Here is a 15,493-nt window from a genome sequence, read left to right as displayed (position 1 = left end):
TGCACACCTTCCTTAGTTTATCCCCCAAAAAGTTGTTTCATATCTCTGGACTGGATTTGGAGAACCAACCTGAGGGCATCTAAAGATCTTATTTTGATTAACTGGCCTGGCCCATCATCACATGTGAATCACACTGCTAATCAAAAGATGCGACCTCGTGCGATCAGGTAAGAGGTGCTTCTCCATCTCTCATCTAGTTGCCACAAATGTCAGGTATGGTTGATAGATTGGAACATGTGCTTTGCTTTGCACCGATTCTACTTATATTATCTCTCGGGTGGAATCTTTTACCACACAGTGAAAAATCTTTAGCAACTTCTGGATGAGCAGCTTTCTAGCAGTTTAAGTTTTGCAATTATTTTCCTCTCCTTTTTTCCTGGTAACAGAGCTGGCACAGTTTTCATAAACAATTTTAAAACTGTACTGATTTTGATACTGTGGAATTCTAGGCACACTTGTAGATTAAAAGTGGAGGAGATATTAATTTATGATGGTGTATTAAATGTAGATTTGTACTGCAGCTTTAAAGCCAGTTTCACCATCATGCATGATTTCCTTAATGTGTTCCCTTCTCCATTTTCACCACAAGAAAATCTAGAGTAGTCAGCTACATGTGTGGTTCCATGGTGTAATGGTTAGCACTCTGGACTCTGAATCCAGCGATCTGAGTTCAAATCTCAGTGGAACCTGTAAGTTTCATCTTTAGCATTATAATTTCTACTATGTTCAACTTTTAGAATGAAACTTGAAACTTGAAAACTTGAAACTTGATTTGAATGGTGCAAGAATCCATGGAATCCTATAAAATTGACTTCAGGAAACAAAATTCTTATCTTGTATGTTACACCAAGCAACTATATTCTATGACTTGTGTAAATGTTCCCATGATTTTTAATTCGGGTGGGAAAATCTGATGATGATTTCAAATCAAAATGGCTTTAGGAAACGCCAGCTTATTTTCCTGAATTTTCTTTTCTCTTGTTTTTTTCCAAAATTATCTATAATGTTTTATTGAGGAATTTTTTGGCAATTTAAAAACAATTGTTTAGTCCATCAGTTGAGTATGTTCATGTGGCTTTTTTGTAGGTGACAAAATGAACTAGAAGTCACTAAGAGACTTTAAAGTGTCTTTCTAAGCTTCTAGTTGACTTGAATTTTATTACGGAAGGTATTCGAAGCAAAAAAATCAAATGGAAATTGACATAGTCACTTTACCGTTTTGGAAACTTTATGCAGTTAAAAGATGCTCAAAACGACTGAAAATACGAAGACTAATTTTATTTTATGTTTACATAGAAATGAATATTTTTCTTCTTTTGAGCTTTTTTGGTGTATTCTTTAGTAAGTTTTCAGAGCCAACTCACACTAAATCTGCCTTTTAAAATGTTGAAAGGCTTGAGCGGTACAAGGTTTCAAGTTAGGATGACTTCACATCAGATTTTTAAATTTTAGTGAGGCATGAAATTTTGAAGGTATCTCAGAAGTTGTGGCTGAGTTGTTAAAGCGATGGACTTGAAATCCATTGGGATCTCCCTGCGCATTCAATCATTGCCAACTATGTCAATTTCCAAGTAGGTTTTTTGATGATTATCTGAGTAGATCAATGCACACCTTCCTTAGTTTATCCCCCAAAAAGTTGTTTCATATCTCTGGACTGGATTTGGAGAACCAACCTGAGGGCATCTAAAGATCTTATTTTGATTAACTGGCCTGGCCCATCATCACATGTGAATCACACTGCTAATCAAAAGATGCGACCTCGTGCGATCAGGTAAGAGGTGCTTCTCCATCTCTCATCTAGTTGCCACAAATGTCAGGTATGGTTGATAGATTGGAACATGTGCTTTGCTTTGCACCGATTCTACTTATATTATCTCTCGGGTGGAATCTTTTACCACACAGTGAAAAATCTTTAGCAACTTCTGGATGAGCAGCTTTCTAGCAGTTTAAGTTTTGCAATTATTTTCCTCTCCTTTTTTCCTGGTAACAGAGCTGGCACAGTTTTCATAAACAATTTTAAAACTGTACTGATTTTGATACTGTGGAATTCTAGGCACACTTGTAGATTAAAAGTGGAGGAGATATTAATTTATGATGGTGTATTAAATGTAGATTTGTACTGCAGCTTTAAAGCCAGTTTCACCATCATGCATGATTTCCTTAATGTGTTCCCTTCTCCATTTTCACCACAAGAAAATCTAGAGTAGTAAGCTCCATGTGTGGTTCCATGGTGTAATGGTTAGCACTCTGGACTCTGAATCCAGCGATCTTAGTTCAAATCTCAGTGGAACCTGTAAGTTTCATCTTTAGCATTATAATTTCTTCTATGTTCAACTTTTAGAATGAAACTTGAAACTTGAAAACTTGAAACTTGATTTGAATGGTGCAAGAATCCATGGAATCCTATAAAATTGACTTCAGGAAACAAAATTCTTATCTTGTATGTTACACCAAGCAACTATATTCTATGACTTGTGTAAATGTTCCCATGATTTTTAATTCGGGTGGGAAAATCTGATGATGATTTCAAATCAAAATGGCTTTAGGAAACGCCAGCTTATTTTCCTGAATTTTCTTTTCTCTTGTTTTTTTCCAAAATTATCTATAATGTTTTATTGAGGAATTTTTTGGCAATTTAAAAACAATTGTTTAGTCCATCAGTTGAGTATGTTCATGTGGCTTTTTTGTAGGTGACAAAATGAACTAGAAGTCACTAAGAGACTTTAAAGTGTCTTTCTAAGCTTCTAGTTGACTTGAATTTTATTACGGAAGGTATTCGAAGCAAAAAAATCAAATGGAAATTGACATAGTCACTTTACCGTTTTGGAAACTTTATGCAGTTAAAAGATGCTCAAAACGACTGAAAATACGAAGACTAATTTTATTTTATGTTTACATAGAAATGAATATTTTTCTTCTTTTGAGCTTTTTTGGTGTATTCTTTAGTAAGTTTTCAGAGCCAACTCACACTAAATCTGCCTTTTAAACTGTTGAAAGGCTTGAGCGGTACAAGGTTTCAAGTTAGGATGACTTCACATCAGATTTTTAAATTTTAGTGAGGCCTGAAATTTTGAAGGTATCTCAGAAGTTGTGGCTGAGTTGTTAAAGCGATGGACTTGAAATCCATTGGGATCTCCCTGCGCATTCAATCATTGCCAACTATGTCAATTTCCAAGTAGGTTTTTTGATGATTATCTGAGTAGATCAATGCACACCTTCCTTAGTTTATCCCCCAAAAAGTTGTTTCATATCTCTGGACTGGATTTGGAGAACCAACCTGAGGGCATCTAAAGATCTTATTTTGATTAACTGGCCTGGCCCATCATCACATGTGAATCACACTGCTAATCAAAAGATGCGACCTCATGCGATCAGGTAAGAGGTGCTTCTCCATCTCTCATCTAGTTGCCACAAATGTCAGGTATGGTTGATAGATTGGAACATGTGCTTTGCTTTGCACCGATTCTACTTATATTATCTCTCGGGTGGAATCTTTTACCACACAGTGAAAAATCTTTAGCAACTTCTGGATGAGCAGCTTTCTAGCAGTTTAAGTTTTGCAATTATTTTCCTCTCCTTTTTCCTGGTAACAGAGCTGGCACAGTTTTCATAAACAATTTTAAAACTGTCCTGATTGTGATACTGTGGAATTCTAGGCACACTTGTAGATTAAAAGTGGAGGAGATATTAATTTATGATGGTGTATTAAATGTAGATTTGTGCTGCAGCTTTAAAGCCAGTTTCACCATCATGCATGATTTCCTTAATGTGTTCCCTTCTCCATTTTCACCACAAGAAAATCTAGAGTAGTCAGCTACATGTGTGGTTCCATGGTGTAATGGTTAGCACTCTGGACTCTGAATCCAGCGATCTGAGTTCAAATCTCAGTGGAACCTGTAAGTTTCATCTTTAGCATTATAATTTCTACTATGTTCAACTTTTAGAATGAAACTTGAAACTTGAAAACTTGAAACTTGATTTGAATGGTGCAAGAATCCATGGAATCCTATAAAATTGACTTCAGGAAACAAAATTCTTATCTTGTATGTTACACCAAGCAACTATATTCTATGACTTGTGTAAATGTTCCCATGATTTTTAATTCGGGTGGGAAAATCTGATGATGATTTCAAATCAAAATGGCTTTAGGAAACGCCAGCTTATTTTCCTGAATTTTCTTTTCTCTTGTTTTTTTCCAAAATTATCTATAATGTTTTATTGAGGAATTTTTTGGCAATTTAAAAACAATTGTTTAGTCCATCAGTTGAGTATGTTCATGTGGCTTTTTTGTAGGTGACAAAATGAACTAGAAGTCACTAAGAGACTTTAAAGTGTCTTTCTAAGCTTCTAGTTGACTTGAATTTTATTACGGAAGGTATTCGAAGCAAAAAAATCAAATGGAAATTGACATAGTCACTTTACCGTTTTGGAAACTTTATGCAGTTAAAAGATGCTCAAAACGACTGAAAATACGAAGACTAATTTTATTTTATGTTTACATAGAAATGAATATTTTTCTTCTTTTGAGCTTTTTTGGTGTATTCTTTAGTAAGTTTTCAGAGCCAACTCACACTAAATCTGCCTTTTAAACTGTTGAAAGGCTTGAGCGGTACAAGGTTTCAAGTTAGGATGACTTCACATCAGATTTTTAAATTTTAGTGAGGCCTGAAATTTTGAAGGTATCTCAGAAGTTGTGGCTGAGTTGTTAAAGCGATGGACTTGAAATCCATTGGGATCTCCCTGCGCATTCAATCATTGCCAACTATGTCAATTTCCAAGTAGGTTTTTTGATGATTATCTGAGTAGATCAATGCACACCTTCCTTAGTTTATCCCCCAAAAAGTTGTTTCATATCTCTGGACTGGATTTGGAGAACCAACCTGAGGGCATCTAAAGATCTTATTTTGATTAACTGGCCTGGCCCATCATCACATGTGAATCACACTGCTAATCAAAAGATGCGACCTCATGCGATCAGGTAAGAGGTGCTTCTCCATCTCTCATCTAGTTGCCACAAATGTCAGGTATGGTTGATAGATTGGAACATGTGCTTTGCTTTGCACCGATTCTACTTATATTATCTCTCGGGTGGAATCTTTTACCACACAGTGAAAAATCTTTAGCAACTTCTGGATGAGCAGCTTTCTAGCAGTTTAAGTTTTGCAATTATTTTCCTCTCCTTTTTCCTGGTAACAGAGCTGGCACAGTTTTCATAAACAATTTTAAAACTGTCCTGATTGTGATACTGTGGAATTCTAGGCACACTTGTAGATTAAAAGTGGAGGAGATATTAATTTATGATGGTGTATTAAATGTAGATTTGTGCTGCAGCTTTAAAGCCAGTTTCACCATCATGCATGATTTCCTTAATGTGTTCCCTTCTCCATTTTCACCACAAGAAAATCTAGAGTAGTCAGCTACATGTGTGGTTCCATGGTGTAATGGTTAGCACTCTGGACTCTGAATCCAGCGATCTGAGTTCAAATCTCAGTGGAACCTGTAAGTTTCATCTTTAGCATTATAATTTCTACTATGTTCAACTTTTAGAATGAAACTTGAAACTTGAAAACTTGAAACTTGATTTGAATGGTGCAAGAATCCATGGAATCCTATAAAATTGACTTCAGGAAACAAAATTCTTATCTTGTATGTTACACCAAGCAACTATATTCTATGACTTGTGTAAATGTTCCCATGATTTTTAATTCGGGTGGGAAAATCTGATGATGATTTCAAATCAAAATGGCTTTAGGAAACGCCAGCTTATTTTCCTGAATTTTCTTTTCTCTTGTTTTTTTCCAAAATTATCTATAATGTTTTATTGAGGAATTTTTTGGCAATTTAAAAACAATTGTTTAGTCCATCAGTTGAGTATGTTCATGTGGCTTTTTTGTAGGTGACAAAATGAACTAGAAGTCACTAAGAGACTTTAAAGTGTCTTTCTAAGCTTCTAGTTGACTTGAATTTTATTACGGAAGGTATTCGAAGCAAAAAAATCAAATGGAAATTGACATAGTCACTTTACCGTTTTGGAAACTTTATGCAGTTAAAAGATGCTCAAAACGACTGAAAATACGAAGACTAATTTTATTTTATGTTTACATAGAAATGAATATTTTTCTTCTTTTGAGCTTTTTTGGTGTATTCTTTAGTAAGTTTTCAGAGCCAACTCACACTAAATCTGCCTTTTAAACTGTTGAAAGGCTTGAGCGGTACAAGGTTTCAAGTTAGGATGACTTCACATCAGATTTTTAAATTTTAGTGAGGCCTGAAATTTTGAAGGTATCTCAGAAGTTGTGGCTGAGTTGTTAAAGCGATGGACTTGAAATCCATTGGGATCTCCCTGCGCATTCAATCATTGCCAACTATGTCAATTTCCAAGTAGGTTTTTTGATGATTATCTGAGTAGATCAATGCACACCTTCCTTAGTTTATCCCCCAAAAAGTTGTTTCATATCTCTGGACTGGATTTGGAGAACCAACCTGAGGGCATCTAAAGATCTTATTTTGATTAACTGGCCTGGCCCATCATCACATGTGAATCACACTGCTAATCAAAAGATGCGACCTCGTGCGATCAGGTAAGAGGTGCTTCTCCATCTCTCATCTAGTTGCCACAAATGTCAGGTATGGTTGATAGATTGGAACATGTGCTTTGCTTTGCACCGATTCTACTTATATTATCTCTCGGGTGGAATCTTTTACCACACAGTGAAAAATCTTTAGCAACTTCTGGATGAGCAGCTTTCTAGCAGTTTAAGTTTTGCAATTATTTTCCTCTCCTTTTTCCTGGTAACAGAGCTGGCACAGTTTTCATAAACAATTTTAAAACTGTCCTGATTGTGATACTGTGGAATTCTAGGCACACTTGTAGATTAAAAGTGGAGGAGATATTAATTTATGATGGTGTATTAAATGTAGATTTGTGCTGCAGCTTTAAAGCCAGTTTCACCATCATGCATGATTTCCTTAATGTGTTCCCTTCTCCATTTTCACCACAAGAAAATCTAGAGTAGTCAGCTACATGTGTGGTTCCATGGTGTAATGGTTAGCACTCTGGACTCTGAATCCAGCGATCTGAGTTCAAATCTCAGTGGAACCTGTAAGTTTCATCTTTAGCATTATAATTTCTACTATGTTCAACTTTTAGAATGAAACTTGAAACTTGAAAACTTGAAACTTGGTTTGAATGGTGCAAGAATCCATGGAATCCTATAAAATTGACTTCAGGAAACAAAATTCTTATCTTGTATGTTACACCAAGCAACTATATTCTATGACTTGTGTAAATGTTCCCATGATTTTTAATTCGGGTGGGAAAATCTGATGATGATTTCAAATCAAAATGGCTTTAGGAAACGCCAGCTTATTTTCCTGAATTTTCTTTTCTCTTGTTTTTTTCCAAAATTATCTATAATGTTTTATTGAGGAATTTTTTGGCAATTTAAAAACAATTGTTTAGTCCATCAGTTGAGTATGTTCATGTGGCTTTTTTGTAGGTGACAAAATGAACTAGAAGTCACTAAGAGACTTTAAAGTGTCTTTCTAAGCTTCTAGTTGACTTGAATTTTATTACGGAAGGTATTCGAAGCAAAAAAATCAAATGGAAATTGACATAGTCACTTTACCGTTTTGGAAACTTTATGCAGTTAAAAGATGCTCAAAACGACTGAAAATACGAAGACTAATTTTATTTTATGTTTACATAGAAATGAATATTTTTCTTCTTTTGAGCTTTTTTGGTGTATTCTTTAGTAAGTTTTCAGAGCCAACTCACACTAAATCTGCCTTTTAAACTGTTGAAAGGCTTGAGCGGTACAAGGTTTCAAGTTAGGATGACTTCACATCAGATTTTTAAATTTTAGTGAGGCCTGAAATTTTGAAGGTATCTCAGAAGTTGTGGCTGAGTTGTTAAAGCGATGGACTTGAAATCCATTGGGATCTCCCTGCGCATTCAATCATTGCCAACTATGTCAATTTCCAAGTAGGTTTTTTGATGATTATCTGAGTAGATCAATGCACACCTTCCTTAGTTTATCCCCCAAAAAGTTGTTTCATATCTCTGGACTGGATTTGGAGAACCAACCTGAGGGCATCTAAAGATCTTATTTTGATTAACTGGCCTGGCCCATCATCACATGTGAATCACACTGCTAATCAAAAGATGCGACCTCGTGCGATCAGGTAAGAGGTGCTTCTCCATCTCTCATCTAGTTGCCACAAATGTCAGGTATGGTTGATAGATTGGAACATGTGCTTTGCTTTGCACCGATTCTACTTATATTATCTCTCGGGTGGAATCTTTTACCACACAGTGAAAAATCTTTAGCAACTTCTGGATGAGCAGCTTTCTAGCAGTTTAAGTTTTGCAATTATTTTCCTCTCCTTTTTTCCTGGTAACAGAGCTGGCACAGTTTTCATAAACAATTTTAAAACTGTCCTGATTTTGATACTGTGGAATTCTAGGCACACTTGTAGATTAAAAGTGGAGGAGATATTAATTTATGATGGTGTATTAAATGTAGATTTGTACTGCAGCTTTAAAGCCAGTTTCACCATCATGCATGATTTCCTTAATGTGTTCCCTTCTCCATTTTCACCACAAGAAAATCTAGAGTAGTAAGCTCCATGTGTGGTTCCATGGTGTAATGGTTAGCACTCTGGACTCTGAATCCAGCGATCTTAGTTCAAATCTCAGTGGAACCTGTAAGTTTCATCTTTAGCATTATAATTTCTTCTATGTTCAACTTTTAGAATGAAACTTGAAACTTGAAAACTTGAAACTTGATTTGAATGGTGCAAGAATCCATGGAATCCTATAAAATTGACTTCAGGAAACAAAATTCTTATCTTGTATGTTACACCAAGCAACTATATTCTATGACTTGTGTAAATGTTCCCATGATTTTTAATTCGGGTGGGAAAATCTGATGATGATTTCAAATCAAAATGGCTTTAGGAAACGCCAGCTTATTTTCCTGAATTTTCTTTTCTCTTGTTTTTTTCCAAAATTATCTATAATGTTTTATTGAGGAATTTTTTGGCAATTTAAAAACAATTGTTTAGTCCATCAGTTGAGTATGTTCATGTGGCTTTTTTGTAGGTGACAAAATGAACTAGAAGTCACTAAGAGACTTTAAAGTGTCTTTCTAAGCTTCTAGTTGACTTGAATTTTATTACGGAAGGTATTCGAAGCAAAAAAATCAAATGGAAATTGACATAGTCACTTTACCGTTTTGGAAACTTTATGCAGTTAAAAGATGCTCAAAACGACTGAAAATACGAAGACTAATTTTATTTTATGTTTACATAGAAATGAATATTTTTCTTCTTTTGAGCTTTTTTGGTGTATTCTTTAGTAAGTTTTCAGAGCCAACTCACACTAAATCTGCCTTTTAAACTGTTGAAAGGCTTGAGCGGTACAAGGTTTCAAGTTAGGATGACTTCACATCAGATTTTTAAATTTTAGTGAGGCCTGAAATTTTGAAGGTATCTCAGAAGTTGTGGCTGAGTTGTTAAAGCGATGGACTTGAAATCCATTGGGATCTCCCTGCGCATTCAATCATTGCCAACTATGTCAATTTCCAAGTAGGTTTTTTGATGATTATCTGAGTAGATCAATGCACACCTTCCTTAGTTTATCCCCCAAAAAGTTGTTTCATATCTCTGGACTGGATTTGGAGAACCAACCTGAGGGCATCTAAAGATCTTATTTTGATTAACTGGCCTGGCCCATCATCACATGTGAATCACACTGCTAATCAAAAGATGCGACCTCATGCGATCAGGTAAGAGGTGCTTCTCCATCTCTCATCTAGTTGCCACAAATGTCAGGTATGGTTGATAGATTGGAACATGTGCTTTGCTTTGCACCGATTCTACTTATATTATCTCTCGGGTGGAATCTTTTACCACACAGTGAAAAATCTTTAGCAACTTCTGGATGAGCAGCTTTCTAGCAGTTTAAGTTTTGCAATTATTTTCCTCTCCTTTTTCCTGGTAACAGAGCTGGCACAGTTTTCATAAACAATTTTAAAACTGTCCTGATTGTGATACTGTGGAATTCTAGGCACACTTGTAGATTAAAAGTGGAGGAGATATTAATTTATGATGGTGTATTAAATGTAGATTTGTGCTGCAGCTTTAAAGCCAGTTTCACCATCATGCATGATTTCCTTAATGTGTTCCCTTCTCCATTTTCACCAAAAGAAAAATCTAGAGTAGTCAGCTACATGTGTGGTTCCATGGTGTAATGGTTAGCACTCTGGACTCTGAATCCAGCGATCTGAGTTCAAATCTCAGTGGAACCTGTAAGTTTCATCTTTAGCATTATAATTTCTACTATGTTCAACTTTTAGAATGAAACTTGAAACTTGAAAACTTGAAACTTGGTTTGAATGGTGCAAGAATCCATGGAATCCTATAAAATTGACTTCAGGAAACAAAATTCTTATCTTGTATGTTACACCAAGCAACTATATTCTATGACTTGTGTAAATGTTCCCATGATTTTTAATTCGGGTGGGAAAATCTGATGATGATTTCAAATCAAAATGGCTTTAGGAAACGCCAGCTTATTTTCCTGAATTTTCTTTTCTCTTGTTTTTTTCCAAAATTATCTATAATGTTTTATTGAGGAATTTTTTGGCAATTTAAAAACAATTGTTTAGTCCATCAGTTGAGTATGTTCATGTGGCTTTTTTGTAGGTGACAAAATGAACTAGAAGTCACTAAGAGACTTTAAAGTGTCTTTCTAAGCTTCTAGTTGACTTGAATTTTATTACGGAAGGTATTCGAAGCAAAAAAATCAAATGGAAATTGACATAGTCACTTTACCATTTTGGAAACTTTATGCAGTTAAAAGATGCTCAAAACGACTGAAAATACGAAGACTAATTTTATTTTATGTTTACATAGAAATGAATATTTTTCTTCTTTTGAGCTTTTTTGGTGTATTCTTTAGTAAGTTTTCAGAGCCAACTCACACTAAATCTGCCTTTTAAACTGTTGAAAGGCTTGAGCGGTACAAGGTTTCAAGTTAGGATGACTTCACATCAGATTTTTAAATTTTAGTGAGGCCTGAAATTTTGAAGGTATCTCAGAAGTTGTGGCTGAGTTGTTAAAGCGATGGACTTGAAATCCATTGGGATCTCCCTGCGCATTCAATCATTGCCAACTATGTCAATTTCCAAGTAGGTTTTTTGATGATTATCTGAGTAGATCAATGCACACCTTCCTTAGTTTATCCCCCAAAAAGTTGTTTCATATCTCTGGACTGGATTTGGAGAACCAACCTGAGGGCATCTAAAGATCTTATTTTGATTAACTGGCCTGGCCCATCATCACATGTGAATCACACTGCTAATCAAAAGATGCGACCTCGTGCGATCAGGTAAGAGGTGCTTCTCCATCTCTCATCTAGTTGCCACAAATGTCAGGTATGGTTGATAGATTGGAACATGTGCTTTGCTTTGCACCGATTCTACTTATATTATCTCTCGGGTGGAATCTTTTACCACACAGTGAAAAATCTTTAGCAACTTCTGGATGAGCAGCTTTCTAGCAGTTTAAGTTTTGCAATTATTTTCCTCTCCTTTTTTCCTGGTAACAGAGCTGGCACAGTTTTCATAAACAATTTTAAAACTGTCCTGATTTTGATACTGTGGAATTCTAGGCACACTTGTAGATTAAAAGTGGAGGAGATATTAATTTATGATGGTGTATTAAATGTAGATTTGTACTGCAGCTTTAAAGCCAGTTTCACCATCATGCATGATTTCCTTAATGTGTTCCCTTCTCCATTTTCACCACAAGAAAATCTAGAGTAGTAAGCTCCATGTGTGGTTCCATGGTGTAATGGTTAGCACTCTGGACTCTGAATCCAGCGATCTTAGTTCAAATCTCAGTGGAACCTGTAAGTTTCATCTTTAGCATTATAATTTCTTCTATGTTCAACTTTTAGAATGAAACTTGAAACTTGATTTGAATGGTGCAAGAATCCATGGAATCCTATAAAATTGACTTCAGGAAACAAAATTCTTATCTTGTATGTTACACCAAGCAACTATATTCTATGACTTGTGTAAATGTTCCCATGATTTTTAATTCGGGTGGGAAAATCTGATGATGATTTCAAATCAAAATGGCTTTAGGAAACGCCAGCTTATTTTCCTGAATTTTCTTTTCTCTTGTTTTTTTCCAAAATTATCTATAATGTTTTATTGAGGAATTTTTTGGCAATTTAAAAACAATTGTTTAGTCCATCAGTTGAGTATGTTCATGTGGCTTTTTTGTAGGTGACAAAATGAACTAGAAGTCACTAAGAGACTTTAAAGTGTCTTTCTAAGCTTCTAGTTGACTTGAATTTTATTACGGAAGGTATTCGAAGCAAAAAAATCAAATGGAAATTGACATAGTCACTTTACCGTTTTGGAAACTTTATGCAGTTAAAAGATGCTCAAAACGACTGAAAATACGAAGACTAATTTTATTTTATGTTTACATAGAAATGAATATTTTTCTTCTTTTGAGCTTTTTTGGTGTATTCTTTAGTAAGTTTTCAGAGCCAACTCACACTAAATCTGCCTTTTAAACTGTTGAAAGGCTTGAGCGGTACAAGGTTTCAAGTTAGGATGACTTCACATCAGATTTTTAAATTTTAGTGAGGCCTGAAATTTTGAAGGTATCTCAGAAGTTGTGGCTGAGCTGTTAAAGCGATGGACTTGAAATCCATTGGGATCTCCCTGCGCATTCAATCATTGCCAACTATGTCAATTTCCAAGTAGGTTTTTTGATGATTATCTGAGTAGATCAATGCACACCTTCCTTAGTTTATCCCCCAAAAAGTTGTTTCATATATCTGGACTGGATTTGGAGAACCAACCTGAGGGCATCTAAAGATCTTATTTTGATTAACTGGCCTGGCCCATCATCACATGTGAATCACACTGCTAATCAAAAGATGCGACCTCGTGCGATCAGGTAAGAGGTGCTTCTCCATCTCTCATCTAGTTGCCACAAATGTCAGGTATGGTTGATAGATTGGAACATGTGCTTTGCTTTGCACCGATTCTACTTATATTATCTCTCGGGTGGAATCTTTTACCACACAGTGAAAAATCTTTAGCAACTTCTGGATGAGCAGCTTTCTAGCAGTTTAAGTTTTGCAATTATTTTCCTCTCCTTTTTTCCTGGTAACAGAGCTGGCACAGTTTTCATAAACAATATTAAAACTGTCCTGATTTTGATACTGTGGAATTCTAGGCACACTTGTAGATTAAAAGTGGAGGAGATATTAATTTATGATGGTGTATTAAATGTAGATTTGTACTGCAGCTTTAAAGCCAGTTTCACCATCATGCATGATTTCCTTAATGTGTTCCCTTCTCCATTTTTACCACAAGAAAATCTAGAGTAGTCAGCTACATGTGTGGTTCCATGGTGTAATGGTTAGCACTCTGGACTCTGAATCCAGCGATCTGAGTTCAAATCTCAGTGGAACCTGTAAGTTTCATCTTTAGCATTATAATTTCTTCTATGTTCAACTTTTAGAATGAAACTTGAAACTTGAAAACTTGAAACTTGATTTGAATGGTGCAAGAATCCATGGAATCCTATAAAATTGACTTCAGGAAACAAAATTCTTATCTTGTATGTTACACCAAGCAACTATATTCTATGACTTGTGTAAATGTTCCCATGATTTTTAATTCGGGTGGGAAAATCTGATGATGATTTCAAATCAAAATGGCTTTAGGAAACGCCAGCTTATTTTCCTGAATTTTCTTTTCTCTTGTTTTTTTCCAAAATTATCTATAATGTTTTATTGAGGAATTTTTTGGCAATTTAAAAACAATTGTTTAGTCCATCAGTTGAGTATGTTCATGTGGCTTTTTTGTAGGTGACAAAACGAACTAGAAGTCACTAAGAGACTTTAAAGTGTCTTTCTAAGCTTCTAGTTGACTTGAATTTTATTACGGAAGGTATTCGAAGCAAAAAATCAAATGGAAATTGACATAGTCACTTTACCGTTTTGGAAACTTTATGCAGTTAAAAGATGCTCAAAAAGACTGAAAATACGAAGACTAATTTTATTTTATGTTTACATAGAAATGAATATTTTTCTTCTTTTGAGCTTTTTTGGTGTATTCTTTAGTAAGTTTTCAGAGCCAACTCACACTAAATCTGCCTTTTAAACTGTTGAAAGGCTTGAGCGGTACAAGGTTTCAAGTTAAGATGACTTCACATCAGATTTTTAAATTTTAGTGAGGCCTGAAATTTTGAAGGTATCTCAGAAGTTGTGGCTGAGTTGTTAAAGCGATGGACTTGAAATCCATTGGGATCTCCCTGCGCATTCAATCATTGCCAACTATGTCAATTTCCAAGTAGGTTTTTTGATGATTATCTGAGTAGATCAATGCACACCTTCCTTAGTTTATCCCCCAAAAAGTTGTTTCATATCTCTGGACTGGATTTGGAGAACCAACCTGCGGGCATCTAAAGATCTTATTTTGATTAACTGGCCTGGCCCATCATCACATGTGAATCACACTGCTAATCAAAAGATGCGACCTCGTGCGATCAGGTAAGAGGTGCTTCTCCATCTCTCATCTAGTTGCCACAAATGTCAGGTATGGTTGATAGATTGGAACATGTGCTTTGCTTTGCACCGATTCTACTTATATTATCTCTCGGGTGGAATCTTTTACCACACAGTGAAAAATCTTTAGCAACTTCTGGATGAGCAGCTTTCTAGCAGTTTAAGTTTTGCAAATATTTTCCTCTCCTTTTTTCCTGGTAACAGAGCTGGCACAGTTTTCATAAACAATTTTAAAACTGTCCTGATTTTGATACTGTGGAATTCTAGGCACACTTGTAGATTAAAAGTGGAGGAGATATTAATTTATGATGGTGTATTAAATGTAGATTTGTACTGCAGCTTTAAAGCCAGTTTCACCATCATGCATGATTTCCTTAATGTGTTCCCTTCTCCATTTTCACCACAAGAAAATCTAGAGTAGTAAGCTCCATGTGTGGTTCCATGGTGTAATGGTTAGCACTCTGGACTCTGAATCCAGCGATCTGAGTTCAAATCTCAGTGGAACCTGTAAGTTTCATCTTTAGCATTATAATTTCTTCTATGTTCAACTTTTAGAATGAAACTTGAAACTTGAAAACTTGAAACTTGATTTGAATGGTGCAAGAATCCATGGAATCCTATAAAATTGACTTCAGGAAACAAAATTCTTATCTTGTATGTTACACCAAGCAACTATATTCTATGACTTGTGTAAATGTTCCCATGATTTTTAATTCGGGTGGGAAAATCTGATGATGATTTCAAATCAAAATGGCTTTAGGAAACGCCAGCTTATTTTCCTGAATTTTCTTTTCTCTTGTTTTTTTCCAAAATTATCTATAATGTTTTATTGAGGAATTTTTTGGCAATTTAAAAACAATTGTTTAGTCCATCAGTTGAGTATGTTCATGTGGC

The 15,493-nt window shown here is 35.3% G+C and overlaps 10 non-coding genes across 10 annotated transcripts; all 10 read left to right on the top strand.

Annotated features, from left to right (window-relative positions):
* The first annotated feature begins 617 nt into the window (after positions 1–617).
* Positions 618–689, top strand: TRNAQ-CUG (transfer RNA glutamine (anticodon CUG)). The gene has a single exon. It is a non-coding gene; the product is annotated as a tRNA-Gln (tRNA).
* A 1,532-nt stretch (positions 690–2,221) lies between these two features.
* On the top strand, positions 2,222–2,293 carry TRNAQ-CUG (transfer RNA glutamine (anticodon CUG)). The gene has a single exon. It is a non-coding gene; the product is annotated as a tRNA-Gln (tRNA).
* A 1,531-nt stretch (positions 2,294–3,824) lies between these two features.
* Positions 3,825–3,896, top strand: TRNAQ-CUG (transfer RNA glutamine (anticodon CUG)). Its single transcript has one exon. It is a non-coding gene; the product is annotated as a tRNA-Gln (tRNA).
* Positions 3,897–5,427: 1,531 nt separating this feature from the next.
* Positions 5,428–5,499, top strand: TRNAQ-CUG (transfer RNA glutamine (anticodon CUG)). The gene has a single exon. It is a non-coding gene; the product is annotated as a tRNA-Gln (tRNA).
* A 1,531-nt stretch (positions 5,500–7,030) lies between these two features.
* TRNAQ-CUG (transfer RNA glutamine (anticodon CUG)) lies at positions 7,031–7,102 on the top strand. Its single transcript has one exon. It is a non-coding gene; the product is annotated as a tRNA-Gln (tRNA).
* Positions 7,103–8,634: 1,532 nt separating this feature from the next.
* Positions 8,635–8,706, top strand: TRNAQ-CUG (transfer RNA glutamine (anticodon CUG)). Its single transcript has one exon. It is a non-coding gene; the product is annotated as a tRNA-Gln (tRNA).
* A 1,532-nt stretch (positions 8,707–10,238) lies between these two features.
* On the top strand, positions 10,239–10,310 carry TRNAQ-CUG (transfer RNA glutamine (anticodon CUG)). Its single transcript has one exon. It is a non-coding gene; the product is annotated as a tRNA-Gln (tRNA).
* A 1,532-nt stretch (positions 10,311–11,842) lies between these two features.
* Positions 11,843–11,914, top strand: TRNAQ-CUG (transfer RNA glutamine (anticodon CUG)). The gene has a single exon. It is a non-coding gene; the product is annotated as a tRNA-Gln (tRNA).
* A 1,517-nt stretch (positions 11,915–13,431) lies between these two features.
* On the top strand, positions 13,432–13,503 carry TRNAQ-CUG (transfer RNA glutamine (anticodon CUG)). The gene has a single exon. It is a non-coding gene; the product is annotated as a tRNA-Gln (tRNA).
* Positions 13,504–15,034: 1,531 nt separating this feature from the next.
* Positions 15,035–15,106, top strand: TRNAQ-CUG (transfer RNA glutamine (anticodon CUG)). Its single transcript has one exon. It is a non-coding gene; the product is annotated as a tRNA-Gln (tRNA).
* The last annotated feature ends 387 nt before the right edge of the window (positions 15,107–15,493 follow it).

The sequence above is a fragment of the Dendrobates tinctorius genome, unplaced genomic scaffold (genome assembly GCF_039654945.1).
Source record: "Dendrobates tinctorius isolate UK_male_01 unplaced genomic scaffold, ASM3965494v1 ptg000047l, whole genome shotgun sequence".
Taxonomy (NCBI): Eukaryota; Metazoa; Chordata; class Amphibia; order Anura; family Dendrobatidae; genus Dendrobates; species Dendrobates tinctorius.
Note: the sequence above shows the minus strand (reverse complement) of the source record. Positions and strands in the feature narration are given on the sequence as shown.